General features: G+C 44.9%; 1 protein-coding gene and 1 long non-coding RNA gene across 5 annotated transcripts in view; one reads left to right on the top strand and one right to left on the bottom strand.

The window, feature by feature from the left end:
- The window catches only part of LOC142018314 (uncharacterized), a 106,046-nt gene extending 96,529 nt beyond the window's left edge, over window positions 1–9,517 (top strand). The window contains exon 3 of the long non-coding RNA XR_012646788.1: window positions 9,429–9,517. This is a non-coding gene — a long non-coding RNA (uncharacterized LOC142018314). The remainder of the gene's footprint in view (window positions 1–9,428) is intronic.
- Window positions 1–20,141, bottom strand: part of AGTR1 (angiotensin II receptor type 1) — an 84,816-nt gene that overhangs the window by 55,544 nt on the left and 9,131 nt on the right. The window lies entirely within an intron of this gene.

The following is a 20,141-nucleotide window of genomic DNA, read 5'->3' as shown; positions in this document are numbered from 1 at the left end:
CAAGCAACATGAGTTACTAACGCTTTCTTGCCCTGGCATACAAAGGTGTGCCAAGGTTGAGGTGTTCACCAGGGTAATGGCACTGATACAGGCTCTGTAATTGCCCAGGCAAACAAAGTGGCTGCACAAAAACCTTCTCATGATTTCAGGCTCAGTGAATGAAATTTGCATCCCAGGTACATCATATTCAATGGGGTTCCACTCCCGCCCATTGCACTTTATTTATTTAGATTTTACAGAAGTTTTGGGGCCTATGGAGCTCAGTACAATTGACGCCCTTTCACCCCCAGTTCGACCTGCATGTTCTTCCCTTTACTGGTGTAAAGACATGTTCTTAAATGCAATGCTCGATCTGGGTCCCCCTAAAAGCAGTGGGTGCCATGCATGCCCTTGGGTAAAAATCGGAATCTGAATGCATTTCTCCTGCATGACATTAATAGCATCTGTAGCCCTGTGCAAACCCCTCCTCCCTAAACTTTTAAAAATGGGCTATTTTTTCAGAGTGACATCTCTGCAGCCCCTAGCTCAAATGACCCTCCCTCTCCATGCACTGGGTCACTAATCCTACCCTGAACACCAGATTTCAAAGGCTCAGCCTCTACACATAACTTGTATTATGTGACTACTGAACTACTGTAACAACCAAGACAGGCCCTAGCCCAAAGAGCTCCCACCCTAAGTGAATCTGTGGATGTGGTAGAGGGCCTGAGCACATGTTGCGGAGCCTGGGCAGAATGGTAGGAGGCAGGGGGATTGGGCTGTGCTGGCAGAGTTGGAACATGCAGGCTCATTTACTCTTTGCTCCCACCCGCTTTTCCCTCCCCTATTCCTTCCCCATAACCATCCTCTGCTCATGGCTGCCCTGAACCCCCCATTCCCTCACTCCAGCCCTGAGAGCTTGCCTGGGAAGCATTTATGTGTCTGTCCCCTACCCCCAAACTGCCACACGTTCCTCACACATTGTAGCCCCCTCCAGTCATACAGTCCAAAGTGTCTTTTGTCTTAGGTGGGGGCTTGACATATACTTATCCTTAGTTTCATTAATTGGAGGGTAAGTCCATAGCCATCAGTCTCGACAAGGTCCCTGACCTCCAGGCTCGATTCTTGTAAGTTGGATCTAGAAATGTGGGTGTTAGCTTCCTCTGGACCCTAGGGCTATGTCTAGATTACAGCAATTTCTCAACAGAAGTTTTTGTTGGAAGACATCTTCAGACAAAACTGTCGACAGATTACGGCCAAATTGCCAAGTGGATTGCAAGAGCGATCTGCTCTGTTGACAGAGAGCAGCCACACTGCCCAGTTGCTCTGTTGACAAAATGACCAACCAGAAGCACAGTAGACCAGGCTGCCCAGTGTCCCAGAAGCCCTGTCTGTTGACAGAAGGTGCCCTGGAATGACCAGACCAGCTTACTGTCAACAGAGGCATTCTGCCTCATGGTGGAATGGCAGAACGCTGTCAACAAAAGTGTCATGTTCTGTCGATTTGCAGAATGCCTTGGGAATCTGGACATTCCCCAGTTTTGTTGGCAAAACGCCAGTGGCATTGACAAAACCCTCTAGTGTAGATATAGTCTAGGAATGCTCATTCCTCTGCTCCACCCTGTTCCCCGAAACCCTCACTCTGCCTCTACTCCATCCCTGCACCATCTCTTCCCATCCAGTTCCATCTTCTCTCCCCAAACGTGCCCTGACCCTATGCCTTCTCCACCCCTGGGGTGCCTCCTCCATTGTGTGGAATCAGTGTTTGTAGTGGCCTGGATGTGCTAGTGGACAGGAGCTGCAGGGAATCATAGAACAACAGAGCTGGAAGAGACCTACAAAAGCCATCGAGTCCAGCCCCCTGCTCTAAGCAGGACCAAACCCATCAGATCAGCCCCGCCAGGGCTTTGTCAAGGCGAGACTTAAACACCTCCAGGGATGGAGACTCCACTACTTCCCTGGGTAGACCATTCCAATGCTTCACCACCCTCCTAGTGAAAAAGTTTTTCCTAATGTTCAACCTGGACCTTTCCAACTGCAACTTGAGACCACTGTTCCATGTTCTGCCATCTGTGACCACTGTGAACAGCCTCTCTCCAGCCTCTTTGCAACCTCCCTTCAGTAAGCTGAAGGCTGTTATCAAGTCCCCCATCAGTCTTCTCTTCTGCAGACTAAACAGTCCCAATTCCCTCAACCTTTCTTCATAAGTCATACGCTCCAGCCCCCTAATTATTTTGGTCACCCTCCACTGGACCCTCTACAGTGTATCCACATCCTTCCTATAATTGAGGGCCCAGAACTGGACACAGTACTCCAGATGTGGCCTCACCAAAGCTGAAAAAAGAGGAATAATCACTTCTCTGGATCTACTAGCAATGCTCCTCTTCATGCAACCTAATATACCATTGGCTTTCTTGGCTACAGTGGCACACTGCTGACTCATGTCCAGCTTCTCGTCCACTACAACTCCCAGGTTCTTTTCTGCAAAACTACTACTGAGCCAGTCAGACCCCAGCCTGTAACAATGCATGGGATTCTTCTGGCCCAAGTGCAGGACTCTGCACTTGTCCTTATTGAACCTCATCGCAGCCCAGTCTTCCAATTTGTCTAAGTTTGGCTGGACCCTGTCCCTACCCTCCAGCATATCTACCTCTCCCCCTAGCTTAGTGTCATCTGCAAACTTGATGAGGGTGCAATCCAACCTCTCATCCAGGTCACTGATAAATATGTTGAACAGAACAGGACCCAGAACCGAACCTTGGGGCACTCCACTAGAAACCGACTGCCATCCTGACATCGAGCCATTGATCACTACCCGCTGGGCTCGACCTTCTAGCCAGCTTTCTATCCATCTTATTGTCCATTTATCCAATCCACATTCCTTTAACTTGCTGATGACGATATTGTGGGAGACCGTATCAAAAGCTTTGCTAAAGTCAAGACAAATCACATCCATTGATTTTTTTCCCCTATCCACAGAGCCAGTTATCTCATCATAGAAACTAATCAGATTGGTCAGGCATGACTTGCCCTTCATGAATCCATGCTGACTATTCCTGATCACTCTCCCCACCTCCAAGTGCCTGAAAATGACTTCCCTCAGGAGCCCCTCATGATTTTTCCAGGGACTGATGTAAGACTGACCGGCCTATAGTTTCCTGGATCATCCTTCTTCCCTTTCTTAAAGATGGGCACTACATTTTGCCTTTTTTCCAATCATCTGGGATCTCTCCCGATCTCCACGACTTTTCAAAGATAACAGCCAAGGGCTCGTCAACAGCATACACCAAGTCCCTCAGAACCCTAGGATGAATTAGGTCCGGGCCCATCGATTCATGTACATTTAGCTTTTTTAGATAGCTCCTAACCTGTTCTTTCCCCACCAAAGGCTGTCCACCTTCATCCCACAATGCATTACTTATCGCATTAGTCCGGGAGCCGTTTTTGTCCGTGAAGACAGAGGAAAAGAAAGCATTAAGTACTTCAGCTTTCCCTACATCATCTGTCACTGGGTTACCTCCCTCATCCAGTAGGGGCCTCACACCCTCTCTGATCACCTTCTTCTTGGTAACATGCCTGTAGAAACTTTTCTTGTTATCCTTCACATTCCTTGTGAGTCCCAATTCCAGTTGTGCTTTTGCCTTCCTGATAACTCCCCTACATTCTTGAGCTGTACGTTTATACCCCTTTTTGTGCCTAAGTTTTCCAAGGATTTCTCCATTAAGCCAGTCTGGTCTCTTACCATGTTTACTTCTCTTGCCGCACATCGGGACAGTTTCTTTCTGCGCCTTCAACAGGGCTTCCTTAAAATACTGCCAGTTTTCCTGGACTCCTTTTCCCTTCATGGTAGCATCCCAGGGGATTCTGCCCATCAGGCTCCTGAAGGAGTCAAAGTCTGCTCTTCTGAAGTCCAAGGTGTGTAATTTGCTGCTCTCTTTCCTTCCTTTGGTCAGGATCCTGAAGTCTATCATCTCATGATCACAACTTCCCAGGCTGTACCCCACTTCTACCTTCCCTATTAGTTCCTCCCTGTTTGTAAGCAGCAGGTTGAACCATGCACGACCTCTGGTCAGGTCCTTCAGCACTTGTACCAAGAAGTGATCCCCAACGTTCTCCAGAAATTTCCTGGACTGCTTGTGTACCGCTGTATTGGTCTCCCAACAGATGTCAGGGTAATTGAAGTCCCCCACGATAACAAGAGCCCGTGATCTGGAAACTTCTCTGTTGTCCAAAAAAAGTCTCATCTACCTCATCATCCTGATTTGCCAGCCTGTAGCAGACACCAACCACCACATCTCCAGTGCTGCCTACACCACTAAGCTTGACCCATAGATTCTCAACAGGCTTTTCTCCCTCTATGTACTGGAGTTCCAAGCAATCATAGTGCTTTCTTACATACAGTGCAACTCCTCCTCCTTTTCTCCCTTGTGTGTTCTTCCTGAACATTTTATACCCTTTCATGGCAGCGCTCCAGTCATGCGAGTCATCCCACCAAGTCTCTGTTATTCCAATCAAGTCATAGTTCTTGGACTGAGCCAGGGCTTCTAATTCCTCCTGCTTGTTACCCATGCTTCTGGCATTGATGTACAAACACCTTAGATAACCAGTCAGTCGCCCCGCTCTCACTACTCGAACCAAGGGTCCACTTTTGTTGTACATTCCTCTTTGCGTTTCTTCCCGGCCTCCACGTTCCTTTCTAGCCACAGGGTTTCAGTCACCTTCCCCCAGCAATCCTAGTTTAAAGCTCTCCTCACTAAGTTTCCAAACCTATTTGCAAAAATTCTCCTTCCTCTCTTGGTTAGGTGGACCCCATCTCTTCCCAATAATCCTTGTGCCCCGAACAGCGTCACATGATTGAAGAATCCAAAGCCCTCTCTCCGACACCACCTGCGTAACCATGCATTTACTTCCTCAATTCGATGGTCCCTACCTAGCCCTTTCCCTTCGACAGGAAGGATGGACGAGAACACCACTTGCGCTCCAAATTCTTTGACCCTTCTTCCCAGTGCCACATAATCTGCAGTAACCCACTCAAGGTCACTCTTGGCTGTATTGGGGGGCAGCTGGCAGCTGCTGGGTGCTGAGAACTCACTGATTTTTCCCTGTCAGTGGTTCAGGGCGGGAGCACCCATGGAATTGACAACAATGTTTAGAAATGAATTCTTTGCTTTGATAGAGCTCAAGAGGCTGTTACAAAACAGTGACTTGTCAGCACAGGTCTTCACTTGTATTGGCTCTCCCATCAATAGAGAGAGTCTAGACGACAGTCTCTGACCTAACATTCAAAGCCCCGCGCAGGACTGGGTCTCCCTTCCTGAGATACTGCTCTGAGAGCTACATTCCATTCCATTTCATTGTTGCCCACTGAGGAAAGGAGGACGAAAAGCAGAACTTTCATAGAGCGGATGGTACAATATGGAATTCACCGCTGCAAGAAATAAGGATGGCCTTGGAAGTAACTACCTTGAGAACAACATACACAACCTATTCTTGTGATTTAGCTTTCCTTCAAGAAGTTACACAAACACTAAACTACTTAAGCTATTTATCCTACAGCCAGGACGGGGAGAAATTATTATTGTTATTTCTATTTTTATATACTTGGGAGGCACCCAGATGTGCTATGGTGAGGAAGACCATATAAGTACCTAAAACAGAGAGGACAAAGGGTACAGTAAAGTGGATATAGAATTTATATGCCAAAATTGACACTCAGCAAGCCAGGAGTCATTTTAAATATGGTCAGAAAGGAAGACCAATCACAATCCCCGCCCCCTTCCGTGTCTATCAATGACTAGCCGCATGTATTTATTTAATTGTTTTGTGAAATCAGTTGGATTTATGGCCTTCACAGCATCGCCTGGCAACATGTTCCACAAGTTAATGCTGTTACGTGAACAAAATACTGCCTTATATTTGTTTTAAATCTGCTGCCTATTAATTTCATTGTGTGATCCTTGGTTCTTGTGTTATGTGAATGGATGAATAACACTTCCTTATTCACTTTCTCCATGACATTCATTATTTTATACACATCTGTCATAACCACCTCGGTTGTTCCTTTTCTCAACTGACCAGGCCTGGTTTTTATAACCTCGTCTCATACAGAAGCTGTAACCTACCCCTAATCATTTGTGTTGTTCCTGTCTGTACCTTTTGCAATTTTAATATATCTTTCCTAAGGTGGGGCAACCAGAACTGCATGCTGTTTTTAAGAGATGGGAATACCATTGATTTAAATAGCTGCATTATTTGACATTTTCTGTCATTAGCTATCCCTGTCCTAATAGTTAGTCTGTAGGGCTACAGTTACACTAGAGTTTTGTTGACAAAACATGTTGGATGTTTACACACAAATTACTTTTTGTCAACAGCATATCGACAAAACCGAGCACTTTCCCCGATAGGGTTCTGTCTCTCCGCTATGAGGCATAACACCTTTGTCGACATGTTTCTGTCAACAAAACAAATGTGTAAACATCCCCAGGGGGCCTCTCTTGACAGACCGAGCATCTACAGCCTGTCTGCTGTGCTTCTGAATGCGTTTTCTCATGAGAGCAGTCAGGCAGTCCAGCTGCTCTATTGACAGAGCAGAGCACGCTCCTGATTGGCTTTTGTGTGTGACCATACTCCATCAACAGATGTTTTGTCAGGAATCCTCTTCTGACAGTGACTTCTGTCGACAGAGAGCTGTAGTGTAACCGTAGCCTTAAGTTTTTAAACGGCTGCTATGCATTGGGCAGATGTTTTCAGAGAACTATCCATTATGACTCTTTCTTGAGTGGTGACAGATAACTGAAAGCCCATCATTTTGTATGTGTAGCTGGAATTATATTTTCCAATATACATTACTTTGCATTTATCATCACTGAATTTCTTCTGTCCTGTTGTTGCCGAGTTACTCTGTTTTATGAGGGCTCTTTGTAACTCTTCACAGTGAGCTTTGGACTTAAATTCTTCATTAATTTCATATTATCTGTAAACTTCACCACCTCACCATTTACAGCTTTTTCAGAATATGTTGAACAGCACAGATTCCAGTGCAGAGCCTTTGGGAAGCCTGCTATTTACCTCTGTTTGATGAGAAAACTGGTGATGATTTTGTGGCATCTGTGACTCAAAACTTGAATTCTTGTGACTGGCCATACTAAGGCTATGTCTACACTACAAGATAAATTCGAATTTAAGGCAGCTAGCTTGGTTATACCAGTGACTGTCTTCGTGTAAATACCATTAGCTCGATTTAGGGAGGACTAATATTGATATAATATCATTGGAACAGGGTGGGTATAGCATCAAGTTTGAATTTAACAGTTTGAATGAAGGTTAGTGTGGAAGCACCGTATCTTTGAATTGAATTCATTAGCCTCCAGAGGCTTACTGGCACTGTTGCACCTGGCTCCCGGCTTCCCGCCACTTGCGGGAGCAGGGAAACTGACCAACACAGCAGGTCTGGTCAGTTTCCCAGCTCCTGCAAGTGGTGGGGAGCCGGGAAACTGACAGCATTGCTGCACCTGACTCCCTGCCACTCATGGCAACTGGGAAACTGGTCAGCACAGCACCTGGCTCCCTGCGGTGCCTGGCTCCCGTGAGCTAGGCATAGTAGCACTGGTCAGTATACCAGCTCTCCCAAGTTGTGGGGACCCAGGAACCAGGCACCACAGTGAGTGCTGCCAGTGGTGGGGGTGCAGCAGGGCCCACGGAGAGGGCACAGAATGCAGGGCTGAGGGAACTGTGGGATAGGCTCCCACAATACACTGCTGCCACAGTCGATGTTTGGCTATTCTAGGCTACGTCTACACGTGCAGCCAACATCGAAATAGCTTATTTCGATGTTGCGACATCGAAATAGTCTATTTCGATGAATAACGTCTACACGTCCTCCAGGGCCAGCAACGTCGATGTTCAACTTCGACGTTGCTCAGCCCAACATCGAAATAGGCGCAGCGAGGGAACGTCTACACATCAAAGTAGCACACATCGAAATAGGGATGCCAGGCACAGCTGCAGACAGGGTCACAGGGTGGACTCAACAGCAAGCCGCTCCCTTAAAGGGCCCCTCCCAGACACAGTTGCACTAAACAACACAAGATACACAGAGCTGACAACTGGTTGCAGACCCTGTGCCTGCAGCATAGATCCCCAGCTGCCGCAGAAGCAGCCAGAAGCCCTGGGCTAAGGGCTGCTGCCCACGGTGACCATAGAGCCCCGCAGGGGCTGGAGAGAGAGCATCTCTCAACCCCCCAGCTGATGGCCGCCATGGAGGACCCAGCAATTTCGACGTTGCGGGACGCGGATCGTCTACACGGTCCCTACTTCGATGTTGAACGTCGAAGTAGGGCGCTATTCCTATCTCCTCATGAGGTTAGCGACTTCGACGTCTCGCCGCCTAACGTCGAAGTTAACTTCGAAATAGCGCCCGATGCGTGTAGACGCAACGGGCGCTATTTCGAAGTTGCTGCCGCTACTTCGAAGTAGCGTGCACGTGTAGACGCAGCTCTAGTGTGGTAGCACTAACTTGACTTTGTGGGAAGTGAGGCTACTCAATTGAATTTATAAAATTCAGTGTTATAAAAATGAAATTTAATAAAATCAAATTTATCTGGTAGTACAGATGGAACCCAAGTATACAATGTGGAGAAAAGGCAGGGAATAGGCACTCTCCTAGTCAGTGTGGTTGGCAAAGGGTCAGCGCCCTAGGATAAAAGCATCTGAGGCACAAGAACCCCAAAACAGCATCTGTTGTAAAGAATTCTCTTTTCTGACAGCCTTTTTATTCATCAAAGACAAGATGATGGAGAGACAAAACCATCTATCAGGCAGATGTTTCAAACGTTGAAAATTCAGAGTTTGTACAAAGGTATTTTCATATAAGAGTAGGAACTGTTCCAAGATGAAGAATCTCAAAGTACTCCTTAACTCTCTTTTGTGAGTTTGAAATCTTTCATCCTTTGATTCTGCCACCCCCCATTTGCACTTTTGCTTTCAGTTTATTGAAGATCACAACTGTGATGCAAGGAATCCCATGGCCCCCAATCCACCAAATAGTCTTTATCTGCATTGAAATCCAAAGGACTTATTGTGTGAGTAATGGCTCCTCAAATAAATTAGGGATCGCAAAATTGAGCCCAATGGTATCAATATCTGTTGGATTTTCTTTGGTCATAAATAATTCTGATGCTTCAGGATGGAAGAGACTTCAAATATACAAAAAGGGCCTCATGCCATTACACAGAGTGTGCAAATCATCTATGTTTTTGTTTTTATTAACTTCAGTTAAGAAGTTTAAATTGACTTGTTTAACAACTTTTTCTGCCTGTGACAGTCAAAGATTCCTATTCCATAGACAAGCACTGCTGCTCTTGTAGAAATATTTGTAGGGAAATGATTTAGAAGACAAGTGAACTTTATAAAGACAATTATAGAGTCTCCTGTCTCTTGCTTGGGAGAGGTTCACCTGAATCAGCGATGGAGGAAAATATCTGAGAGCTACTTGTGTGTCCAAGGATGACAACAGCCCCTGCAGGAGCTGGAGCAGGTATTGGGGGGGGGGCGTTGTGTGTGTGTGTGTGTGTGTGTGCAAATCCCAGCTCAGTGTGTAGGATCTTATCTATATATTATAAATCAGCAGTAACTCCAGTGAATTAATGAAATTCACAATTATGGAAATAGTGTATGTGATATAAGCTGGCCCCCAAATTTTCTGGGGCACTCTTACTTCACTAGGGGAGACTTGCTGAGCATGAAGAAAGAAGGGGATGTACCTGGGAAACCCTGAAGAGCTCAAAATTGTGTGGGCAAAGACTGCAGGCACTTCTTCCACTGGTTGTCAGATTTTTGCTTTTGCCTTTCCTCCCCTCCACTCCCCTCTCTGCTAACTTGGCTTATTCAGAGCCCATGCTGCCTTCTTCCTTGCAGCTGCATATTTTTCCCACTCTGAGACAGAAGGTAGTACCAGATCTCACACCATCTGCATATGATGTCTTGTAAACAACAGGGGTTACCATAAGCACATTACAACTGTTCTCTGCTCTTTCATGTTGACCTCTGATGAAATGTAAAACCAAGTTTAAGGACTTGGTCTTTACCATGGAGACCCTAGGCCCTGACTACCTACAAATTTGACTACAACTCTGGGATTAGGATTGTGGCTGACAATTGTGCCTTAGGCACAATGGAGCTGTTCACAGCTAGGATAACCTTATCTATCCAAGTATCAGAGAGGTAGCCGTTAGTCTGTATCTTCGAGAACAACAAGAAGTCCTGTGGCACCTTATAGACTAACAGATATTTTGGTCTTTGCCCATGACAGCTTATGCTCCATTATGCTCCAAAATATCTGTTAGTCTATAAGGTGCCACAGGACTTCTTGTTGTTCTCTTATCTGTCCAGGAAACAGAGCCCTATGGGGCTAGTCCCAGACTGGAGTGAACTCCTACAGGTGCTCAGACTCTCAAATCTCTCCACCTTTCTTTCCCAGTCCATGAACAGATGTGCAACTTTGACTCTGCTAATAAAAGACAAACAGCATAGTGTACATATAATCAAGCAGCATGCACTGCACCACACACACACTTTTCACCCCTGGGAAGAGGGTGGGAGGGAGATGAACCTCCAATGGCAGATGTTAGTCACATTACTTAATGGATTGTTAGAATTTACTTATGTACTCTGGTGATGGGGATAATGCAAGAACCTGAATAGAATAAAATAGCCCCTTCTGCATTGTACAGCAAATGGAGAACAATTAGGCCTCTCTAGATAGAGGCACATCAGCATTTGACAGCATAGCAGCCACAAAGTAGGCTTTAGTTCCTTCCTGTAAGGTCACCAGTGCTTACATTTTGTGTGCAGAGCCTCAAGCTGCATCTATATGACATTCCCTTTTCGGAGGAGGAATGCAAATGAGGGAAATCAAAAATGCAAATGAAGTGCTGATTTACAAATCCTGTGCTTTATTTGAATAATCTCTTTGGATTGTGTTACCAGAAGAGAGTTTTTTTTGAAGGGGAGGGGGACAAAAAAACAAAAACTTTTTTGAAAGCACCCCTGAAACCTCTTTTTCACCCTGAAACCTCTTTTTCACTCTGAAACCTCTTTTTTCCCCCCCCCAGGAATAAGGGTTCTTTCAAAAACATTTTTTTTCCCCTGAGGGAACCCCATCTACAACACTTTTGTTTCTGGAGAAGTTTCTTATGGAAATGCAATTGTGTGAGATTATGCAAATGAAGCATGAGACTTGTAAATCAGTACTTCATTTGCATTTTTGATCTCCCTCCTTTGCATTCCTCCCCTGAAAGGGGAGTGTCGTGCAGCTGGAGCCTCATCTTTTAGGGAGAGACTTTCGAAGATGTGGCACTTGACCAACATACTCACCTTTGAGAATCTCCACCTGAATTCTTCTTTCTATTGCTCTTTCCTGGTATCCGGGAGTGGGACTTCCACAAAGTTAACCCTTTGCAAAGCGACCTTTCCACGTAGCTTTCTCAGACCTCACCAGACATGAGCAGTGTTTCAATGATAGAGCCCTGTTGCCTTAAAATACAACCTGTCCTACAAGGAGGGAGGGAGTCTTTTATTCTTGAAACTAAGGTGTTACTAGGACCAGCATAATTTGATGGTTCCAGGATAATTAGATTTTTCACTGAAAATTTTCAGATAAAGATATTACAGCTCATATCGCATCTTCATTTGCAACCTCACCAAAATAAAACCAAACTACCCTGCCCCTCCCCCAAACTGGGAAGAGAAACTAACTCTTTGTTGGCGTACTGAATCCAAACACTGTCCCCACTTTTTAGCCAGTGTAAAAAGTCTGTATAACCAACTCATCGGTAAAAAATAGTGGAAATTACACATCCTCCTTAAGAAAAAGTTTCTCCCATCTACTAGATATAGGATTTACTGACATTGATTTGGTATAGTATATTCGAATATTCCCATTTGGTACTAGTGGATTCAAGTTACCGACAGAAGCTTTTACTTTAAGAATGTATGCCAGCATTCGTTTATAAAAATATTTACCCATGTGAACACAATATTTTCACACACGTGTGCCAGCATTATGTCTTCTGATAACAGGCATGTTTACAAATCCAACTCACATACAAATTATGGCATCACATTTTTCACATTACAGTAAAAGAACTGTCAGGAATTCAAATATAATCCAAGATTTTTGAGAGAAATAGTCCTTTGTGCTGAAATGTTTTAAGGCTTCAAACTGAAAAAATATTATTTGTCTTACTTTTAAAGTCTGAAAGTAAAAACTGTTTGTGTTCAGATGCACAAAATAGCTGCTTATGTTCCCCACAAAAACAGAACAGCTTATTCTCTTGTAAACTCAGAGATATGTGTTTTCAATGTGTTGTTTTGATTTAGTCCTCAATAACAGGATGGCTAAACCACTGACTTACTTTGACTCTTCTGTAATTAAGACAGACAACTTCACAGCAGGGACAACATCATAAGACATTATGCTTCAAGAAAGGAGACGTTAAAGAAGTGAAAGATGTTAGAGGCAAAAAAGTTAAAGATTAAAAAGCCATAGAATCAGCATGGAGGTTTCTTAATGAATACCTCATTATAGTCTCAAGAAGAAAACCAAAGGTGAGAATGCCAAATTATATGGTTAAGTGGGACATGAATATGCTGAGACAAAAAAAAAAAAAAAATCCACACCTCCATGGTAATCCAGCCCAGTCTAAGGGAGTCTGGTAGGAAAATAAGCATTAGCAAGTATGATATGGAAAATACAGAGGACCCAGTCCTGCAGTCCCTACAAACACAAAAATTCTATTTAGTTTTGCATGGTGCATTGTGTCCTACAAAATATAGGAGGAAAGTTGAAGAATAGCCAAAGATATATACAAATAATAAGAAATCTTTAAATATATAATTTTGGGCAAGTCAATGGGACCACTACAACGCTAAGCAGTCAATCAAATAGGACTCAGGGGGCTCTCCATGGGAGAGGGTGCTGGATATTGCCAACACGCATGGCCATAGCCCCGTGTCCCATTCTGAAATGAGCCATCTGGGACCAGGGTATTGCATTGGGGCCCAGATGTGCTCCACCCCTCCCAGGGATGTGCTGTGGCATGCACTTACATGAAGTGGCCTCAAACAGGTTGAGTAATTCCTGACTGGAGGTGGCCTGGGTGCTGGTGGTGGAAGGCAGCTCAGTGACAAGGGAGCCATCAGAGAGCTCCTCACCAGATGGGACGTCCATGGTGGCAGGGCCCTCCTCCCCCTCCGGTGTGGCCATCTCCACAGTGACCCAGAGTGGTGAGACATCATCCACTGCCAGGAGGTCCTGCAGCTCCCGGTAGAAGAGGCAGCTGCCTGGGGTATGGCTGGACCTGCGGGCGCTGTCTTGGGCCCGTATGTATCCTTGGCATAGCTCCTTCACTTTATATCGGACCTGCTTGGGGGTCTGGGAGGGGTGGCCTTGGGCAGCCAGGCCCTGGGCAAGGTGCGTGAATGTGAAGGCATTCCTCCAGTGCCCACTGGTGTCCCAGAGAACCTCCTTATCACGCCAGAGCCACAGGAAGTGCTGGAGCTCTGGCTCTAAACAGGAGGGGGGCCTCCATTTGGGAGCCTGGTTGGGGTCCTGGCTGCCCTTGGCCAGGTTCCTGGGGCTGTCCTGGGGGGGCATGGGGTGCTGGCCTGCCGGGCATCTGGCTCGTGGGGCTTGGTGCCTGCAGCAGGGCCTTGCCAGTGTGTGGCTGGCAATCCTGCATGGGCTGCCTGCTACCACACTCTCAGCTTCCTGCTATGGGGTGTCTGGGTCCTTGCAGCTTTAAAAGTGCAAGGACCGAGAGAACATAGAGCCCTGCAGGGGTTGCCTGGAGTGTCTCTGCTCTCTGGTGGGCTGCCACCATGGTGGACAGCTTCTTCTGGAAGAAGCTGTCTGTGAGCGTCTACACATGCTTTCTTCTGGAAGAAGGTGCTCTTCCTGGTTTTGCAGCGAAGTACAGAATCTGGAAAATGAGGCGCCTTCTTCTGGAAGGACTCCAGAAGAGCCCCTTGCATGTTAGACACTCCACTGATCTTCCGGAAGAAGATAACCCTCTTCTGAAACATTGTGCATGTGTAGAAGTGGCCTCTGTGAATAAAAGTAGCAGCATCTGGTCCCAAATTGTTGGGAAAGAGACTTCATCATAGAGTTGATCGCAAAAATACTTCTGCTGCCAGAATTGTACAACCCCTTAACAGTGGCTGCCTGCAAGGAAACTCTGTAACTTAACAATCTGAGAGAAAATGTAATATAATTTGTAAACTTACTAATAAGCTGTCTGGTTTGAGTGTGCCTCAAAGGCCGTGTCTACACTAGCCCCAAACTTCGAAATGGCCATGTAAATGGCCATTTTGAAGTTTACTAATGAAGTGCTGAAATACGTATTCAGCGCCTCATTAGCATGCGGGAGGGCTGTGGCACTTCGAAGTAGGCGGGGTCCTTTCAAAAAGGAGCCCCGTTGGGACGAGCTGCACGGCGGCGAGCCGCGTCAATTTCAAAGTCCTCTTATTCCCATCCGCTCACAGGAATAAGGGGACTTTGAAGTAGGCGGGGTCCTTTCGAAAAGGAGCCCAGTCAGGACGAGCCACGTGGCGGTGAGCCACGTCAATTTCGAAGTGCTGCGGCTGCCCGCAAGCTAATGAGGCGCTGAATATGTATTTCAGTACTTCATTAGTAAACTTTGAAATGGCCATTTACATGGCCATTTCGATGTTTGGGGCTAGTGTAGACATAGCCAAAGATGCATGCTGCATATAATAAACTCAAAGCCCAATCAGAGAGACTGGTACCAAAAACAGAGATGATAGAATAAACTGCCATTTTACCTTTTGTGGTGTGGGGCCTCCAACACCTACTTTAATATTCATCAATTGTAACTGATCACTAGGACCAGCTGGTATACTTCAAAAGAGATAAGAAAGTAGTGAAGAATGAAGTGGCTCCACTAACATAAAAATTGTAGTATTCCACTGTAATATAAAAATATCTTAGATCATTTCAATATCTGTGGGCCAGATCCTATTTTTAACCTGAGTATGGGAGACAGACTATGGATCTGTGTATGGTAAAGGTTGGAAGCTAAAAATAATACTCGGCATTTCGCATAAGAATGGCCACACACAATCCATCAAGCTCTGTATCCTGTCTTCTGACTGATGTTTCAGGTGCAATGAACAGAAGGGGACAATTTATGAAGTGATCCATCCCTTGTCATCTAGTTCAAGCTTCTGGAAGTCAGAAGTTTAGGGACACCCTGAATATGAAGGGGTATCCATAATTACCTTTGTAAATAATCATTTCTGGCTCTATCCTCCACAAATTTACCTAGATCTTTTTTGAACCTAGGTACACCTTTGGCCTTTACAGCATCTCTTGGCCACAAGCTCCACTGGCTGTGAGAATAAAAATATATTTATTTTTAACTTGCAGCATATGAATTCCTTTGACCAACAGTTCTTCTATTATGTGAAGGGATAATTACCACTTCCTTTTTCACTTTCACCACGTAATTCACAAACTGATAGCACTCGATCGTATTACCCCAGTCACCTGTTTTCTAAGCTGACTAGTCCCAGCCCTTTTAATCTCCCCTTCTAAGGAAGCTGTTCTATACCTCTAATAACTTGTTGCCCTTCTTGGTAGCTTTTCTAATTCTAATATCTTTTTTTGAGATGGGGCTGCCAGAAAGGTGCACAATATTCAAGGCATGGGCATACTGTGATTTTAGATTAGATTTAGATTGTAGTGGCATTATGATATTTTCCTGTCATATTGTTTCTCTCTTTCCTAATGGTTCCTAACATTCTGTTATCCTCTTAACTGCTGCTGCACACTGAGCAGATGTTTTCAAAAAAAAACTATCCACGGTGACTCTAAGCACAATATAGACATTAACAAATGTCATTAAGGAATCTGAAGACGGAAAGCAATTTGAGTGAAAGTGATCATGAAATGATGGATTTCATAACTCCCAGACAAGGAAGGAGTTGGAGCAGGAGACTAAGGACAACAGATTTTTAAAAAGTCAGAGTAAAACAAATTCAGAGAACTGGTAGATAAAGTCTCATTGGAAGAAAATCTAAGGGAAAAACGAGTTCAGGAGAATTGGCAGTTTCTCAGGAAGACAGTATTAGAGGCACAACTACAATTTGCAAACTATAATATGAAGGAAACATAGCAATAATGGTTATAGTGCAGTGCTCTGTTGATAAGTTTAACATCAGTACCAGGCAAATTAGTAGAAACACTAGTAAAGAATAAAATTGCAAGGCGCGTAGAAGAGCATGAATTGTTGGGCAAAAGTCAGCATGGTTTCTGCAGAGGGAAGTCGTGTCTAACTAATCTATTAGAATTCTTTGAAGGGGTTAATAAACATGCGGACAAGGGGCACCCAGTGGACATAATATACCTAGATTTCCAGAAAGCCTTTGACACGGTCCCACACCAAAGGCTTTTATGTAAATTAGGTGGTCATGGGATAGGAGGAAAGATCCTTTCATGGATCGGGAATTGGTTAAAAGACAGAAAACAAAGGGTGGGAATAAATGGTAAATTTTCACAATGGAGGAGGGTAACTAGTGGTGTTCCCCAGGGGTCAGTCCTGGGACCGATCCTGTTCAACTTGTTCATCAATGATCTAGAAAATGAGGTAAGCAGTGAGGTGGCAAAGTTTGCAGATGACACCAAGTTGTTCAGGACAGTCAAAACCAAAACAGATTGTGAAGAACTACAAAAAGATCTCAGCAAACTGAGTGATTGGGCAGCAAAATGGCAAATGAAATTTAATGTGGGTAAGTGTAAGGCAATGCATGTTGGAAAAAATAACCCAAATTACACGTACTACATGATGGGGTCAAATTTAGCTACGACAGATCAGGAAAGGGATCTTGGAGTTATAGTGGATAGTTCTCTGAAGACATCCACGCAGTGTGCAGCGGCAGTTAGTAAGGCAAATAGGATGTTAGGAATTATTAAAAAAGGGATTGATAATAAGACAAAAGATATCATACTTCCCCTATATAAAACTATGGTACGCCCACATGTTGAGTACTGCGTGCAGATGTGGTCTCCTCACCTCAAAAAAGATATATTGGCATTAGAAAAGGTTCAGAAAAGGGCAACTAAGATGATTAGGGGCTTGGAACGGGTCCCATATGGGGAGAGGCTAGAGAGACTGGGACTTTTCAGTTTGGAAAAGAGGCGATTGGGGGGCGATATGATAGAGGTATATAAAATCATGAATGGTGTGGAGAAAGTGAATATAGAAAAATGATTTACCTTTTCCCATAATACAAGAACTAGGGGACACCAAATGAAATTGATGGGTAGTAGGTTCAAAACTAATAAAAGGAAATTTTTCTTCACACAGCGCACAGTCAACCTGTGGAACTCCTTGCCCGAGGAGGCTGTGAAGGCCAGGACTCTATTAGGGTTTAAAAAAGAGCTTGATAAATTTTTGCAGGTTAGGTCCATAAATGGCTATTAGCCAGGGATAAAGTATGGTGCCCTAGCCTTCAGAACAAGGGCAGGAGATGGATGGCAGGAGATAAATCACTTGATCATTGTCTTCTGTTCTCCTTCTCTGCGGATCCTGGCATTGGCCACCGTCGGCAGATGGGATGCTGGGCTGGATGGACCTTTGGTCTGACCCAGTATGGCCATTCTTATGTTCTTATGTTCTCATGATAGAAGTCACTGTCGGGAGAATTTTCCTGAAAAAATTCTGTTGACATTGTGCAGCTACACACAAAAGCCACTCAGGAGAGCACTCCTCTCTGTTGACAAAGCAGCCACTTACCTGGCTTCTCCCTCAACACAATTGGCATCCAGAAGCACAGCAGACAGGGCTGCTCATTCTTGTGGATGCTCTGTCTGCCGAGAGGAGGGTCCCCCCAGAGAGGCCATGCAGGCTTTTTGTTGACAGAATCTGTTGACAGCAGCATTATGCCTCAAACCTTTGAGGCCGAATGGTGCTAACAAAAACACTGTTTTGTCCAGATACTGTAGACCATGGGTGTCCAACCTTTTGGCTTGCCTGGGCCGCATTGAGTGAAGAGGAATTGTCTTGGGCCGCATATAAACTATATAATATAGTTAATGTATATAAATCACATAATAATGTTAAAAGTTTACGATCTTGTGGGGCCGCATTACTAGCTATCCAGGGCCGCGGGTTGGACATGCCTGCTGTAGACAAAATGCATTTTGTGTGTGCACACTTCACGAGTGTTTTTGACAAAACCAGGGTTTTGCTGGCAAAACTTGCTAGTGTAACTCTAGCCCTGGAAAGTGCAAGCTTGCACAGGACTGGGGAAAGGCAAACCCATCTTCATAAAGGGGAACAAATCGGAGCCTAACTGTGACACATGAAAATATTACAACAAATTATTAAACAATATGTGTAAGCACCTGGAGGATATTAGGATAATTAGCAATAGCCAGGTGGGTTTGGCAGGATTTGTTCTTGAAAAATCAGTGAGGTTTTCCATTGTCTGAGTGAATGGCAGAAGCTGTTGTGATATGTCTTGATTATAGATTTGCTTTTGATACAGTTGTACATTGCATTCTCATAAGGGTGAATGCACAACTGGTTGAAAGACTATATTCAGAGTCATTTTCATTGGAGCACTGTGAAACTGGGTGAGTGTATTTAGTGGGGCCCCCAGGAGTCAGTTGTAGATTGAGTTCTAGTCAATACTTTTCATAAATGACTTGGATAATGGCGAGGAGAAGAGCGCCTGCTTATAAAAAGTGCAAATGCCACTAAATGGGGTTGGTTTTGTAATACCTTTGGAGAACACGATAAGAATTCAAAACTTCCTGAACAAAGTGGAGAACTGGTGTAATTCAACAAGATGAAATTTAATAAAGACAAATGCAAAGTAGTTGATTTAGGAAGGAGAAATTGAATGCAGAACTATAAAATGGGGAGTACTTTGCTAGGTAGTACTGCTGAAACAGATCTCAGGGTATGGTGGATGAATGTGAGTCAATAAGGCGATGCAGTTGCAAAAAAGGCTAGTATCATTCTGGGGCGTATTAACAGGAATGGTACATTTAAGACATGGGCGCTAATAGTTTTGCCCTAATCAACTCTGATGAGGCCAACCCTTCGGTTGACTGGAGCATAGATTTGGGGGTGGGGGGGCACAGTGTGTGAGGACAGAGGTAGAGGAAGCCCCTCAGGAGGGAAAAAAAAATGAGGAGGAAAAGTAGGAGATGGATGTGAAAGAGTAATGGGGATCTGAATTTAATGGCTGAGGGAAAAAGAACAGGGAACTTCAAGAAGTTGTGGAGAAAAGGTTGTTAGCCCTTATGAAGGTAGATCAGGCCCACTGACAGGAAGTGCAGAGGCAAAGGTGGAAGTTGTTTTGAAAACCAGAGCTCCTGGCCACCCCCACTGCTACTGTGACAGCTGATGCCCTAGGCCCTTTAAATTGCTACTAGAGCACCAAGCTGCATGCTTCGTGTAGCTGGGGTGATGGGGGGCACACCACACTCCCTCCGTGTGACACGGAGTGCTGGCTGCCCCAGCCCCACCTGACCCCTTCTGCCCAAGGCCCCACCCCACTTTATCCAGGGCCTGCATGGCTGTTTACTCCCCTGAGGTGATGACATTGTATGCATAATATTTAAGCAACAATGTTCAGGTGATTGCTCTACTTTTGTGACAGGTACTTCTAGCAGAGGAGCTTGCCAGAAGACAGCAATACCAGAAAGAGGGGCAATGGGAAGATATTACCAGAGAAAGAACATTTTAGAGTGAATTAAGATGAAAAGTTTCTTCTCCTTGCCTAAACCCCATCTGGATGAAAATAAAGTTGTGCAGAAGGTTCTCAGAATGCTTCACCAACTTTACATAGGTCTCTCTGAAGCACAAATACTGAGACACAGTAGTCCATTCAATATAGACCTGTACGTTTTGGGCATGGTTAGAGTGGAGAGAGAAGCCTGTTCTGTTCAGGGACTTCTTCCCATCACAGTGGAGTCGCTGGCCAGCAATCTTTCAGCCAGTGGGAAATGTGCATGTTCAGAGAGGCGAGGAGCAGGGCTGCAGAGAGGGGTGGCAGGTTTGTAGAGATTTTGGTGGTGCCTAGAATGCCCAGTGCTTACACCCTCCGCCACCCAAACTCTCACCCCTGAC

The sequence above is a fragment of the Carettochelys insculpta genome, chromosome 10 (assembly GCF_033958435.1).
Source record: "Carettochelys insculpta isolate YL-2023 chromosome 10, ASM3395843v1, whole genome shotgun sequence".
Classification (NCBI taxonomy): Eukaryota; Metazoa; Chordata; order Testudines; family Carettochelyidae; genus Carettochelys; species Carettochelys insculpta.
The sequence above is the reverse complement of the archived record's forward strand: the minus strand, read 5'-3'. Positions and strand labels throughout refer to the sequence as shown.